Raw genomic sequence first — 15,168 nt, forward strand, 5'->3', positions numbered from 1 at the left:
TATCTAGTCCTGTAGTGCTGTGATCAGAAAAGATACTTGATATGATTTCAATTTTCTCAAATTTACCAAGACACTTTGTATAAGGACAACTGGGGGGAGGGAAAGGGCTCCTTTAATTCAATACTGCTGGTCTAGTTGACTATGAAATACATATGTTCTCATATTTCCTGCTTTGAGAACTGTGTCTAGGTGTATGGTAGGAAATTTAGAACCATATACATATACTATCAAATGCTTTTTGTATCTCAAAAATGTTGTATACCTGACATCCTTTAAAATTGTACATCTGCTTGTAACCAGGGAATGTATTTCAAGAAATATTTGTCTCCATTGCATCCCATTCCCTCAGTTCTCTGCAATTAATTCTCCCTTCTTTCCATGGTGCTTTTCCATGAGACAGTATCAAAACCCTTTTCCCTTATTGCTCTTGGCATCTGGAAGAAATTTTTTGCATTTCTCTGCATCACTGACACTGTCTCTTTTTTTTCATATGGTTCTTGAAAGTCTCTTCTCTGCCTAAAGCTCTCTTAATTTTCTTCTCCCTTTGTGGTTATTTAACTGTGTAATTGTATTATTTAACTTTATAAATCATTTTGAAATTCTGTGTATGTAAGTCACAGTGTGACTAAAGTACTCATTGAATTGAATTTGTGAGTTCAATGGAAAGTTTTGCTTAAACAGCAGTTCCAATAAGTTGGATTCTTTACTGATCTTTACTTTTGCAATTTAAACCAATATGATACAGGAAAGGAAAATTGCTTCTATGTGATCAACTTAAGCTTTTTAATTTTGCATATAAAATTGATTCTGGGGCTTCCCTTGTGGTGCAGTGGTTGAGAGTCTGCCTGCTGATGCAGGGGACACGGGTTCGTGCCCCAGTCCAGGAGGATCCCACGTGCCGCGGAGCGGCTGGGCCCGTGAGCCATGGTCGCTGGGCCTGCACGTCCAGAGCCTGTGCTCTGCAATGGAAGAGGCCACGACAGTGAGAGGCCCATGTGCCAAAAAAAAAAAAAAAAAAAAAAAAATTGATTCTGCATTAAAGAAGTTAACCTCCTCCCTCCCTATTTTAGTGAGTTTCCCTAAACACTACAATACATTTTATGTTATTTGGAAACTGGTTGTTATTATATTACATAAATAGGCAAGATAACATTGGTGGGTCATATGATAGTTCTATTTTTAGTTTTTTAATGAACCTCCATACTGTTCTCCATAGTGGATCTATCAATTTACATTCCCACCAACAGTGTATGATGGTTCACTTTTCTCCATACCCTCTCCGGCATTTATTGTTTGCAGAATTTTTGATGATGGCCATTCTGACTGGTGTGAGGTGATACCTCATTGTAGTTTTGATTTGCATTTCGCTAATAATTAGTGATGTTGAGCATCTTTTCATTTGCCTCTTGGCCATCTCTATGTCTTCTTTGGTGAAAAGCTATTTAGGTCTTCTGCCCATTTTTTAACTGGGTTGTTTGGTTTTTTGATATTGAGCTCCATGAGCTGTTTGTATATTTTGGAGATATTTTTGAAGCAATTATACTCCAATAAAGATGTATTAAAAAAAAGATAACATTGGCAAGTTTCAAATTTACTAAGCCATGTATATAATCCATAGTAACAATGATAAATATTCTTATTGTTTATTTTGATTTTGTTTGTAGGGTAACCTTCTATCGTAGATGCTATGAATTGCTTACCCATTTTCTGATTCCTCTGGTTTCCTCACTAACAGAACTTCAATTCCTCTGAGAGAACAAGGCGACAGCAGTTAGGTGTGCCATAGGAACTGGTTCTGGTCAATGAGACAGAATCAGAAATTTCTTGAGAAGGTGTTTGGGAAACATTTTCAAGGGGATAAAGTTATTTGGCTTCTGCCTATTCCAATTTGCCCTTTGCCTTTCTCCATTCTTAATCTTTCTCATTCTTCCTATGAAGGAATAAAAACAATGCCTATAAATTTAGGAATTATGCTGCGAGCCTAAGGAAAACAGTCACACACTATGAATGGTAGAGCTGAAATAGATGAAAAGTCTGGATCACTGGTGACAATATGGATCTGCCATACTAACTAAAGTTTTTTGATAGATGACAGAAAATAACCTTTTATTCTTTTAAGTGAACATAGTTCAGTTTTAGTTACATATATCTGCATGTAAAACTTAATGATTGTATTATCAGAATTGGAGTGGGTTATGGGCTCCATTCTAGTTGGGCAACATGAAAGACTGATAATGTTATCTAATGAGGAAGGCTGTCCCAACCCCTCCTTTTTGCATCTCTACAAACTATCAGGTCTGTGTTGAGTGCTCTTACTATGCTTCAGTGGTGCTGTTGCTTACTTCTGTCATATCTTTTGTTGTACAGATTTATAGTTGTTTGTTTGACTGTCATCACTTCTTAGGTCAGGTTACCTGGGAAACAAACAATGAGACAGAGATTTGCTTGGAGGACGTTTATTGTGGTGTATCTTCCAGATCAATATTTAAGGGGGACTATAGGAAGAGGGCAGAGGAAGAGGGAAGATTTAATCTGTGATATAGTCACAACAAAGGCCTCAGACAACCTGGGAGGGGGGTGCTGTGTGCTGCTGGGATAGTGCTTCATAATGGACATTTTTGAGGCAAGAGGACTGGAATATTGTATTCACTCCTTTCCTTTATACAACCTATCTTTGGATATGAGCTTTTCTTAGGGAAGTAACATGAATTTTAGCAAGGAGGCTTTCTTTGGTTGAGGTCAGTTCTCAAAGGGACTTCCACCTCATGGCCATCAGCTACTAACACTTTAGCTGCTGAATGAATGAGTACTATAGTCCTGAAAAGTAGAGGTGCACTGTGGTGGACATGGAGAAGTTCTGCCCAAACTCCATTTAAGAAAGCACTTGCTGTCTAGCTGCTGGGAATGTAGTCACCAGATAGTCGTCATCCATCAGGGCCTTCATGGTTTGGCTCAGCTGCAAAGAGCTGCCTTCACTGAATTCTAAGGAACCCCATGCAGTGACTGATCAAGGTGGAATATAAAGGCCTATCCATTTTGGCCCAAAGCATGCAAACTCCAATGAGATATTTAAGTTCCAGAGTTCCCCCTGGAGTGGACTGAGGCTGTCCAGGTCTATGTCACAGCTTGACTTCTGCACCTGCCCACCCAATCCTACTTCCTCCTTCTACCTTCCACCAATGTTGATCATAAGGGCAAGCCCTAATAAATATCCTGCAAACTAAACTCTTTCAGAGTGTGCTTTCTGGAGAGCATACCTGCAAACTCAATTGACTTTCAGGCTGAGAATTATTTTTGTACATCTCTTCCCAACTTTATGTTCAGCTACATTGGTAGCTTTAAATTAGCCATGATGAGAGTACTTACATTATAGCATCCACCATAGTTCAATGCCTGTGCTGGTTGGATCCACTTGCTTCATTTAATAATTTATGCAGATAACTCCTTCGGAATTCTGGTGATCTCCTTTGTTGTAGAAACTTAGAGAAAAAAGTTAGTACGGGGTATGGGGAAGCAGCCCCATTGCTACAACTGATTTTGAGGCTGCAGTTTGTTCTATTTTTTAATGGAAGTATAATCGACTTACAATTTTGTATTAATTTCAAGTGTACTATATTGTGATTCAATATTTTTGTACATTACAAAATGATCACCATGATAAGTCTCATTACCATCTGTCACCAAAGTTGTTACAATATTATTGACTATATTCCCAATGCTGTACATTACAACCCCAGACTTATTTATTTTGTAACTGGAAGTTTATACTGCTTAATCTCCTTTATGTATTTCACCCATCCCACCATTACCCTCCCTCTGGCAACCACCAGTTCTCTATATCTATGGGTCTGCTTCTGGTTTTTAAAAATGTTTATTTATTTGTTTTGTTTTTTTATATACCATATATAAGTGAAATCATATGGTATTTGTTTTTCTCTGACTTATTTTGCCTAGCATAATACTCTCTAGGTCTTTCCATGTTGTTGCAAATGACAAGATTTAATTCTTTTTTATGGCTGAATAATATTCCATTTTACATATATATATATATATATATATACCACATCTTCTTTATTCATTCATCTGTTCATAGACATTTAGGTTGCTTCCATATCTTGACTACTGTAAATAATGCTGAAATGAACGTAAGGGTGCATGTATCTTTTGAAATTAGTGTCTTTGTTTTATTCAGATAAATTCCCAGAAGTTGAATTTCTGGAGAGTATAATATCTCTATCTTTAATTTTGTGAGGAACCTCCATACTGTTTACCATAGCAGCTATACAAATTTATGTTCCCAAAAAGAGTGCACGAGGGTTTCCATTATTCCACGTCCCCTCCAACACTTGCTATTTGTTGTCTTTTTTTTTTTTTTTTTTTTTTTTAAGAAATATACTTGCTCTCCTGGTAACTGTGGAACTGCCCTTTGACAAAACATAATACCAGGCTAGACTTCCCCACTTCAGATTCACCCAGCAGGACCAATTTGAACTGGCATATTTTGCTGGCCTGGGGCTGCCCATTGGGCCTGGTTGTGCTTCTGCTAGTCATGGCTAGATATCAGAGTGAGAAAGGGTGAAGGGAGGGGGATGCCACAAAGTGGCAGAGGGAGGGGAAGAGGGGAGGGGACATCCAGGTTTCAACAGTCCTAGGCCTCTGTCTCCCCTATTAGGTCCAAGCCTGTGTCAAAGAGACAAACAGATCCCTCTCAACCAAACCCTCCTGCCCCTCTCCTCCTCCTTGCCCCTATTTGTTGTTTTTTTGACAATAGTAATTGTAATAATAGTAATAATTCTTCCAGGAGTGAGGTAACACCTCATTGTGGTTTTGATTTGCATTACCCTCATGATTTGTGATGTTGAGCATCTTTTCCTGTCTGTTGGTTATCTGTATGTCTTCTTTGGAAAAATTATCTCCTCAAGTCCTCTGCCCTATCATCAATGTCTTATAGTTTTTCAAGTACAATTCTTTACTTCCTTGGTTAGATTTATTCCTAGGTATTTTATTCTTTTTGGTGCAATTCTAAATGGGATTGTTTTCTTAATTTCTCTTTCTGATATTTTGTTGTTAGTGTATAGAAATGCAACAGATTTCAGTATATTACTTTTGTATCCCATAACTTTACAGAATTTACTTATTAGTAGTAATAGTTTTTGGTGGCATTTTTAGGATTTTCTACATATAGTATCATGTTACCCCATATAGCAAAACAGGGACAGTTTTATTTCTTTCCAATTTGGATTCCTTTTATTTTAATTTTTTTTTTGTCTTATTTCTGTGGCTAGGACTTACAATACTATGTTGAAAAACAGTGGAGAAAGTGGGCATCTTTGTCTTGTCCCTAATCTTAGAGGAAATGATTTCAGCTTTTCACTGCTGAGTATGTGTTGGCTGTAGGTTTGTCACAGATGGGCATTATTATGTTGAGGTATGTTCCCTCTATACCCATTTTATTGAGAATTTTCATCACAAATGGAAGTTGAATTTTGTAAAAAAAGCTTTTTATTCATCTATTGAGATGATCATATGATTTTTGTTTTTTAATTTGTTAATATAGTGTATCATGTTGACTGATTTGTGAATATTGAACCATCCTTGCATCTCTGGGATAAATCCCACTTGATAGTATATGATCCTTTTAATGTATTGTTGAATTCAGTTTGCTAATATTTTGTTGAGGTTTTTGCATTTATGTTCATCAGTGATATTGCCCTGTAATTTTCTTTTTTTGTGGAGTCTTTGTCTGGTTTTAGCATCAGGTTGTTGCTTGCTTCACAAAATGAATTCAGAAGGATTCCTTCTTCTTCAATTATTTGGAATAGTTTGAGAAGGATAGGTGTTGACTCTTTTTTAAATATTTGGTAGAATTCCCCTGTGAAGTAATCTGGTCATGGATCTTTGTTGGGAGTGTTTTGATTACTGATTCAATTTCATTATTGGTAACTGTTCTGTTCATATTTTATATTTCTTCCTGATTTGCTCTTGAGATATTGTATGTTTTAGGGATTTATTTATTTCTTCTAGGCTGTCTATTTTATTGATGTATAATTGTTCATAGTAATCTCTCATGGTCCTTTACATTTCATGGTATTGGTTGTAACTTTGCTTTCCACTCTAATTTAATTTATTTTGTCCCTTTCTTTTTTCCTTGATGTGTCTTTATAAGTTTGTCATTTTGTTTACTTTTTCAAGAACCAGCTCTTTGTTTCATTGATTTTTTCTATTTTTTTTCAGTCTCTGTTTCCTTTATTTCTGCTCTGATCTTTATTATTTTCTTCCTTCTACTAATTTTGGGCATACTTTGTTCTTTTTTTCTTTACACCTAGCTCCTTTAGGTGTAAAGTTAGATTGTTTATTTGAAATCTTTCTTGTTTCTTGAGGTAGGCCTGTATCCCTATGAACTTTCCACTTAGGATTTCTTTTCCTATGTCCCATAGATTTTGGAAAGTTATGTTTCCATTTTCATTTGTTATAAGGTATTTTTAATTTCTTCTTTGATGTCTTTGCTCACCCATTGGTTGTCTAGTAGCATATTGTTTAGTCTCCACATGTTTGTGTTTTTTGCAGGTTTTTTTTTTTTTCATGTAATTGATTCCTAATCTCATAGAGTTGTGGTTAGAAAATGTGCTTGATATGATTTCATGGAGTTTGGGAAAGATGTACAAAATTGTACATACTTGAAAGCCAGTATGAATTGGCCAGTACACCACTGGTATGGATCCTTATCCCTGGGTGGTCTGAACACCTGGTAACCATACTTTTATTTGGCCATGGTTGTTTCACTCACCCACTTACCTTCAAAATTAGGAAATCAAATACCCAAAGGCATCTCAGTGGACCAAAAACTTGCAAACATATTCTTTCTGCCCCTCTGTGTTACAGTAGCTCTACCTTCTACTGATGACCAGAGCCCATTACCATTGCCAGGATGGTAACTCCTTTCCTTGACTTCTTCCTGACATAAGTAGTCCAAACAGATTGAGTAGCAGGTGTACTGGAAAATTTAGTGAAACTCTTGCCTTGTTTTCTGCTGTAAGCATTTCCCATTTGCTAATCAGGTTTTCTCACCTGGCAGAACCCAGAGTTGTGGGGACAGGAAGAACATATAACTTATATAGTCCCTGGAAGTAATAATAAGCAGAGCCATTTCTATACACACCTCTTGGTTCCTGAATCCATACATTCTCTCTGTTGGAAATAGCACTACATAACAACTATTGATTTGATTTAAAGGGTATACTACTTTCTGGATGATGGTGCCCCATTCTTACAGAGTATCATCTCTAAGCTGGTGCCTCATTGCAGTTTTAAAGGACCATTCCTTTTCTGGGGTAACTTCTGGGTGGTATAGTATGTGATAGAATCAGTAGACTTCATAGTCCTGGGTTTTTTTGATTTAGTTTCCTTGCCCTAAAGTGAGTTATTAGTTTAATGTTCTATTATGTGGAATTCCATGTCAGTAGACCCAATCACTCATGAGCTTTTAGATATTTACACTGGCTAAGAACTTGTCAGTAGGAAAGTCTCATACCTAGAATATAGATCAATTCCAGTTATGATGAATTGTTGCTCCTTCCAAGGTAGAAAATATCCAATGTAAAAACTTGACACTCAATAGCTTTTTGATATCCTTTAGAAAGAATGCCATAGCATATGCTCAGTGTTGGTCTCTTTTGCTGCCAGGTTAGAAAATTGGTAGTAGTAATAGCTAGGCTGGATCTAGTTTGTGGGAGCCTATGCACTTGGGACTACACATAATCTTCAATACTGCCAGCTTGGCCTTATTTGGCTGACACTGTGTTATATGATGATCAATGAATTGAATCATTCTGCCTTCCTAGTAGTTTATTGCCTGGTGAATGCTCTTTAGTGTGCATTAACATGCAATTTTTATGATTGCTACACTTTGTTCTTACTTGCAATGATCAGTTGACATTCCTCTTCCCTAGAAGGCTTGTCCTCAATTTCATAAACTTTTTTCTTCCACACTCCTACACCATCAACCAAGTCATTTTCTATTGTTCATCATGCTGAGATGTATCTATATCTTCCTTAAACCATCTTTATTTACATAAAAATGGATAAGCAGGTATATTGCCTGAAGTTCTGTCCATTAGGAGGAATTCCTTCATTCATGTGTTTCACAGAGACTCTTGGTGAGACTGTGGTTTAGCAGTAGTATATTAAACTTTTAGGTCATACTCACATACCGAGCCAATCCACTCATGAACCAAGTTTAGCTACATTTATTCTCCATCAGTAGATCATAAAAATCTCCCCTTCCCACATATGACTATATCTGTGAGATAAGGAAGAGTCCTCAGATTAAACAGAGATGGATGGTATAGGGGATTAGGTCATTTGCTTTTGCAGTTTACTTGGGACGTCTGGTGTACCACTTCCATCATACAATGGATTGCTGTTGAACTTATTATGACTTCATGTATCTGATATAACCTGACTGTTGACAGGCAGTTCGGGACACATAGTTAATTGTCATCTCACAGTCAAGTGTTTTATATTAAGGCCCAATAGCAGATCATCTGCTCCATATGGCATGACTTTGATCCAGAGCTTTAGGAGCCTAGATTGTGTTTTCTATTACAGTTTGCCATAAACTCTGTACAGCATTTTTCCTAGTACTCCTATACCATAGGATCTGCAGCAGCAGAGCTCCTTGCATTGTACCCTGATCCTGCTACAGAACCTTCTTTTCTCTGGTTCCCACTCAAAGCTTGCAGCCTTCTGTGTCACTTGGTAATTGGGCTGGAGCAATGTATTTCCAAGTTGAAAGATATTGCCTACAGGACGCAAATAGGCATGATAGGCATTATACTTATTTCTTAGTAATAGAAGGTACAAGTGGCAATAATTTGTCCTTTCCTTTGTCCTGTCATACCCAGGAGTGCTGGACTCCTAAAAATTATACTTTTCTCCTTCAATCAGTGGATCATAGTTCCAAACATTGGCTATCAGAAACCTGGCAATGTATTATAGCTTTTTGGGGAAGTAGCGACCCTCACCATCCTAATCATCTATTACTGTTTACTTTTATTTTATACATTGAGCAATATCCTTTTGATTGCCCATCTATCATGACTGTGGAGTACAGTGTTCTTTTACTTATCTCCACAGCTTTCTTGGATCTGAGTTCCCATGGTTGCAAGTCCAGAGAGTCCAAGATATTCTAGAGCTCCAGTGCTTTGAATGCATCATCATAGATATACTCATTTCCAAATTTCAGAGTTCCACTCCTTCCACACCAGAACCATGATCTTAACATAGCATACTTGCTGGAGCAGGGACTTCAGCTTTCCCTAGAACTAAGTAACTCTTGTAATTAAGTCCTCAGCTTTTTAGCCTATGGTTGCAGGAGATAAGAGTTTTATTTTACTGCCAAGGAGGTACTCTGATTGTCACACTTTATCTTCATTTGTTGATTTCAGTCTTTCTCAATATACCTAGGTCACTCAACAGGGCCACCAGGTTCCTATTAACTTTTTAATTAATATTTTGTATATCCTCTTAAGAGCCTGAGCTATTGTACTTGCCCATACATTCCCTTCTACTAGTATCCCACCCTAGTTACCACTTGTGAAAATTCTAACAATTGCACTTCTCTAGGTTTCTAAGAGCAATTATTGCTTCATTTTCAATTGTGATGGCATCTTCATTGCCCTACAACTGGCTCCAAAATCCCTTTTCTCAGTCCTGACAACCTCCTGGCATCAACTCTCTTAGTTTGTATTTTCCATGAAACAGACTTAGAGATGGAGATTTTTGTTCAGAAATGGTATAAGAGGCAGCTTAGGAACAATACCCATTGCAGATGAGAGATATGGGTTTTTGCAAAGGGAAGAGTCACAGTGCAAATCAGTTGCAACACAGGCTTCAACCAAATCACCAGGAAGCTCTGGAATTCCTGGGATGTTGCTTCACAGTTATTCTCCTTGAGGCAGGGGAGCCAGAATTTTATTAGCTCATAGCAACTAGTTATTGGATGTGGATTGCCTCTAGGGAAGAGGTATGATATTATATCAAATAGTTATCTTCAGCTAAGGGAAATGCTCAGAGAGGGATCCAGCTGAGAGTCATCAACCCTCCCAGCAGCTGGGTGAATGAAAGCCTTGTGCATGAAGGAAGGATCTGGGCATAGCATTTATTGCACTCAGTCTGGACTCTGAACTTTTTTCAGAGAATATGACTTATTAATCTTCACACCCTCGGACCCTAAGATGATGCTGGCATTTGCTAGGAGATCGAGAACTTCTTGCTGAATAAGTATAATACTAGCATTTATTAACAGACTGGTACAGCTGTTAATCAAATATTTGAAATAATTATTTACCATTTTTATTTAAATAGAAGAAAATATGAAGAGTTGTTCTTTTAAATTTGAGGTTATTAATAGCAAAACCTATTCACTTGTTTTTTGTCATCAACGCTTACTTGTTGAGTGTTTTAACATGTGCTAGGCATTATATAACACATTAAGGCAAATGATTTCTCTTAATGGAACATATATTTCAGCTTTCTCATTTTGTTAAGGAAAACAGCTAGCTCCCCTTATCTTTTTTTATAGCCTTGTTTGAAAAGGCAGCATGGAAATTGATGCTATCTCATGCCCTTTGAGTCTCCACTAGCCATTATAATGATAATCTCCTCTGCTCTTGAATGGCTAACATTTGCTGTATAGGGGAAAATAATGATAATTGTTGTAGCAGCCACTCCCATTACACCTGTGTGCCTTCCTTCTATTTGGAGTTCAATACAGACTAGATATAGGAACAAGAGCAATCTAAAATAGACAATCATCTGAATTAAAACTTTTCAATTGTAATTCCTCAACTGTGACATGTGTTGATATAAGTATATATACAATGTGTTTCTTCCTAGAAATGAAACTCCTCTTCATAACCCTTTGTCCACAAGTCACAACCAAATTACTGCAATAGTGGATATTTGTTTACCTGCATCTGCTTCAAAGATCAGTGTCACATCATTGTCTTAATTTACAATTGGCTAGGAATTATATGACGACTTTCATTAATCATCTTAGTATTGTTCACTGGTTTATCACACAGACTACCTCAGTTGAAAAGATATGCCATGCAACTACTCAAATATAGAAATTGTTTAAAAATATACTTTTTTTTTTACAATAGACTATTGTTTCTGTGAACAGATAACCTGCTAACTCCCTAAAGCTGATGTTTTCTAGAGCAAATTCAGTTAAAAAATAAGCAAAGCTGTGACCAACTCAACACATCTCTTTCACCAGATTTCCCTATCCTTCTCAAACATGCTAAAAGAAGAATTACCACTTTGACCCATTACAAATACCCAATCAAATCAAAAACATATATATACATTAGGTGACATCTATACAGTAGAAAGAAGATTGGGTATTTCCTTTGACCAACATGTTCTATGTTGTGTTGACAAATCCACTAGAGACAGCACGTGCTCCAGTAGTGGGGAGTATTCAGGTCTACAGTATACTCCATTTATGAGATAATGACATATGTATTTATTATCTTATGAATAATTAATTTTCAAAAGTATTTTTCTTACATTTCAGTTTCCTGCATTATTTCTTTCCACTTCTCACCTATGATCTTATCCTAGAGTTACCATCTTTGATTCTTTCAATAATTTAAATAATCACTGTGTTTCTGGGAATGTATATAACATTTGGGTATTAAAGTATAAAAACTCGATGTTGTTAAGATAGATAATTCTGCTTTAGAGAAGTCTAGACTTTTGTTTTGCCTAAATAAAAACAGAAGTATCTATATAAAAAATTTTTTTAGAGCCTAATCCATTTGTATCTGCTATCCCAAGTTTAACCACTCCTTATTAATTTTATTGTTGTTATTATTTTTTTAACCAAAAACTAGCAATAAAAGAGAGTCTTACTGTGGGTATTTAGAGTAGTTTTATGTTGGTTTCTATATAGATTATTTGTCTAGTTCAGTGATTGTACAACATTGATGTGCATGGGGGTCACCTAGGGATCTTGTCAAAATGCAGATTCTGGTTCAGGAGGTCTGGGACAGGATCTGAGGATCTATATTTCTAACAAGTTTCAGATGATGTCAATGCTACTGATCTATGGAACATACTTTGGTAGCAAAGGTCTAGTTGATATGTTCTCCCACTAATAAATTATAATTATAAGACTTGCCTGTGAGAAACTAAACCATTATAAAACACTCCTAATAAAGAAAAGAGAAACTAGGAAAATTGTCTCAGAAGATTGGATGCAAAATATGTTTTTTAAAATATATAATTGAAAATAACATATGAGGAAAAATAACTCCAAGAGAATATAAAATCTCAAGATTGTGACTTCTTTCTTGACACTGTTTTTATTTCTTGGAAATGGTGAGCATGGACATCTTTATTAGTATCATTTTGACATTCTCTCTGAGATGCTTAGTGATAGCTAGAAGTATAGAAACAGTGGGAGGTTAAATAGGAGGAGTTGGAGCAAAGCTTTCTGTTTTGAGTTTAAAAAAGAGATATTTGATACTTGGATGACGTTAGGTGAAATTCTTATTCAAACTACTACAAATATACTTATCCCTGGGGAAATCACTACATTTCTATGTCTGTCATTTTTAATATGAAATATGGAAGTGTTCTATTAAATATTCTCAAATATTCCTTCCAACTTTAATATCCTATGATGTTATGATTCTGGTATATATTCATGGAATGATTTTATAGCCTACTTCCTAACTCTCACAAAATTTTTTTCTTAGCTGTTGAGATTGATGCCAGCCAACACCAACATATGGCAAAATATCTCAGATTCCTCTTTCTAATCTCTTTTCAAACTCTAAAGCTACATTTAGGTTCTTTAATAAATAACTAATTCTCTTTATCCATATTTTTCCTTCCAACATCACCCACTTAATGAATTCCAAATTGCTTGTTCTGACATGCTCAGCTAGATGTTACTATTTAAGGTCAACCTTAATTCAAACTTCTCAAGTTTACTTCTGAACTTCTGGAGATAATCATGAAACACAGACCATCTATTAGGGTTTCTTAGAATTAAACCATCAAGATAATGAATATTTTATGTTTGAAACAAAAGCAACAACGTTGGTAATAATAAAAACCTAACTTAAATTAAAAGTACAGATATAATTGAAAATTCCTGAACTTCATTACAAACCAGTAAATTAAGAAAACATAAAATGATGATTCAGTTTACACACACAGGTACTTCTGATTAATGCTTTAAAAATATGGAATTTATGTATTTAAAATATAATTGAATCTTAAAAGACTTGCCTATACCTGAAGTTTCAGAAACCCATCATTATATAAAGTAAAGCAACATTTGTATAATAAAAAAGAGGCTGTCTTCCTGAGAGGTATAGGTAAGTAATAGAAACTCTGAATTAATGGAGGATACAAACAAGAGAATACATTCAACCTTAGCAGTTAGGGATTAAATGAGCAAGCATGATGCTGTTGCTAATGCGGTATACTAACAATCAGCTCTCAAATAGGCTCACCAATGAATTAAATTTTTACTGTAATTTAAATTTTGAGAATAACTTAAAATAAAAATAATACTCAATGCATTGTAATAGGATGATTACAATAAGCTATAAATCCTACCCAAGATATTTAAGTTTACATTTGCAAAGCTAATGTTGATACACTGACAATTACTTATTTATTACTATTCATTATTACAATTAATTATGTATTACTATAAAGTCAGTTTTCTTTTTACAAACTTTTACATTTCAAGAGGCATTTGGGTTGTCTTTCAAAAAATATTTAGGTGTTTTAAAATAAAGGTGAAACCTAAAAATGTAAGCCATGTAAAGAAAGGGGTGATATATAGAAACAACCTAAATATCTAGTAATGGTTCAATGGATAAAGAAAATGTGAGATATATATATATATATATACGTATATATAAATACATTCATAAAAAGAAAGAAAACATGTCGTTTGAGACAATATGGATGAACCAGAAACTGGGAGGGCATTATGCTAAGTGAAATAAGCCAAACAGAGAAAATCATTATGTTGTATACTTTAAATATCTCACAATTTTATATGTCAATTATTCCTCAGTGAAGCTGAAAAAAAATCTGGAAATGTGTATCCAAGATAAATGCACAGCCAAGAGGTTATTTTTAAAATTGGCAATGATTGAAGGATAATACAGAGGAAGGATTAAAGACATTAATTACACAACAGATAAAGAATAAACGACTTTGCTTAAAGTGTAGTATAAACCTGTCTTGATAGTCAAATAATAAAGATATTTTTATTTCATTAAAAGAATAAAAGAAAGGGGTGATAAAAAACAGTGACTTAAACATGAAATAATTATGCAATCATTTCTGCTTCAAGCTTTCTTGCAACTAATGACAAATAAGATAATATAGGTTGTAATATCTCCTCTGAGCATAGAGAGCATATTGATACTTGAAGAGAAATAAATATTTTCCTGACAATAAAATAATGAATATTTATTATATAGTTTTCTCTATAATGGTTATTGAGGAACATAATGGAATGTTCTGAAGAAGCGAGAAAATGTCTTTCTTATACCTGTTTTTTTTACCTATCCTTACCAGTTTTAAGATGAATAAGTTATGGGGATCTAATGACAGCATAGTGACTATAGTTAACAATACTGTTTTATATAATTGAAAGTTGCCAGGAGAATACATCTTAAATGTGCTCACCACAAATATGAGTGGTATAGTAAAGTGATGGAGTTGTTAATATGTGTATCAAATCATTATGTTGTACACCTTAAACCTACACAATGTTATATGTGGATTATAGCTCAATAAAACAGAAAAAAAGGAAGATCTCAAATCAGCAACCTAACTTTACAACTTAAGGAATTAGAAAAAGAAGAGCAAACTAAAACCAAAGCAGTAGAAGAAAAGAAATAATAAAAATTAGAGAAGGGAGATATAAAATAGAGAATAGAAAAAAAATGAGTGAAAATTTTTAAAAAATTGATTCTTTGTAAAGATCAACAAAGTTGACAAACCTTTAGCTAGGTAAACTAGGAAAAAAAGGAAGAAGACTAAATTATTATAATTTAAGTAAAAATGGTGGTATTACTACTGATTCTACAGAAATTTAAAAAAATTATAAGAGAGCATTATGAGTAA

Source organism: Physeter macrocephalus, chromosome 1 (genome assembly GCF_002837175.3).
Source record: "Physeter macrocephalus isolate SW-GA chromosome 1, ASM283717v5, whole genome shotgun sequence".
Lineage (NCBI taxonomy): Eukaryota > Metazoa > Chordata > Mammalia > Artiodactyla > Physeteridae > Physeter > Physeter macrocephalus.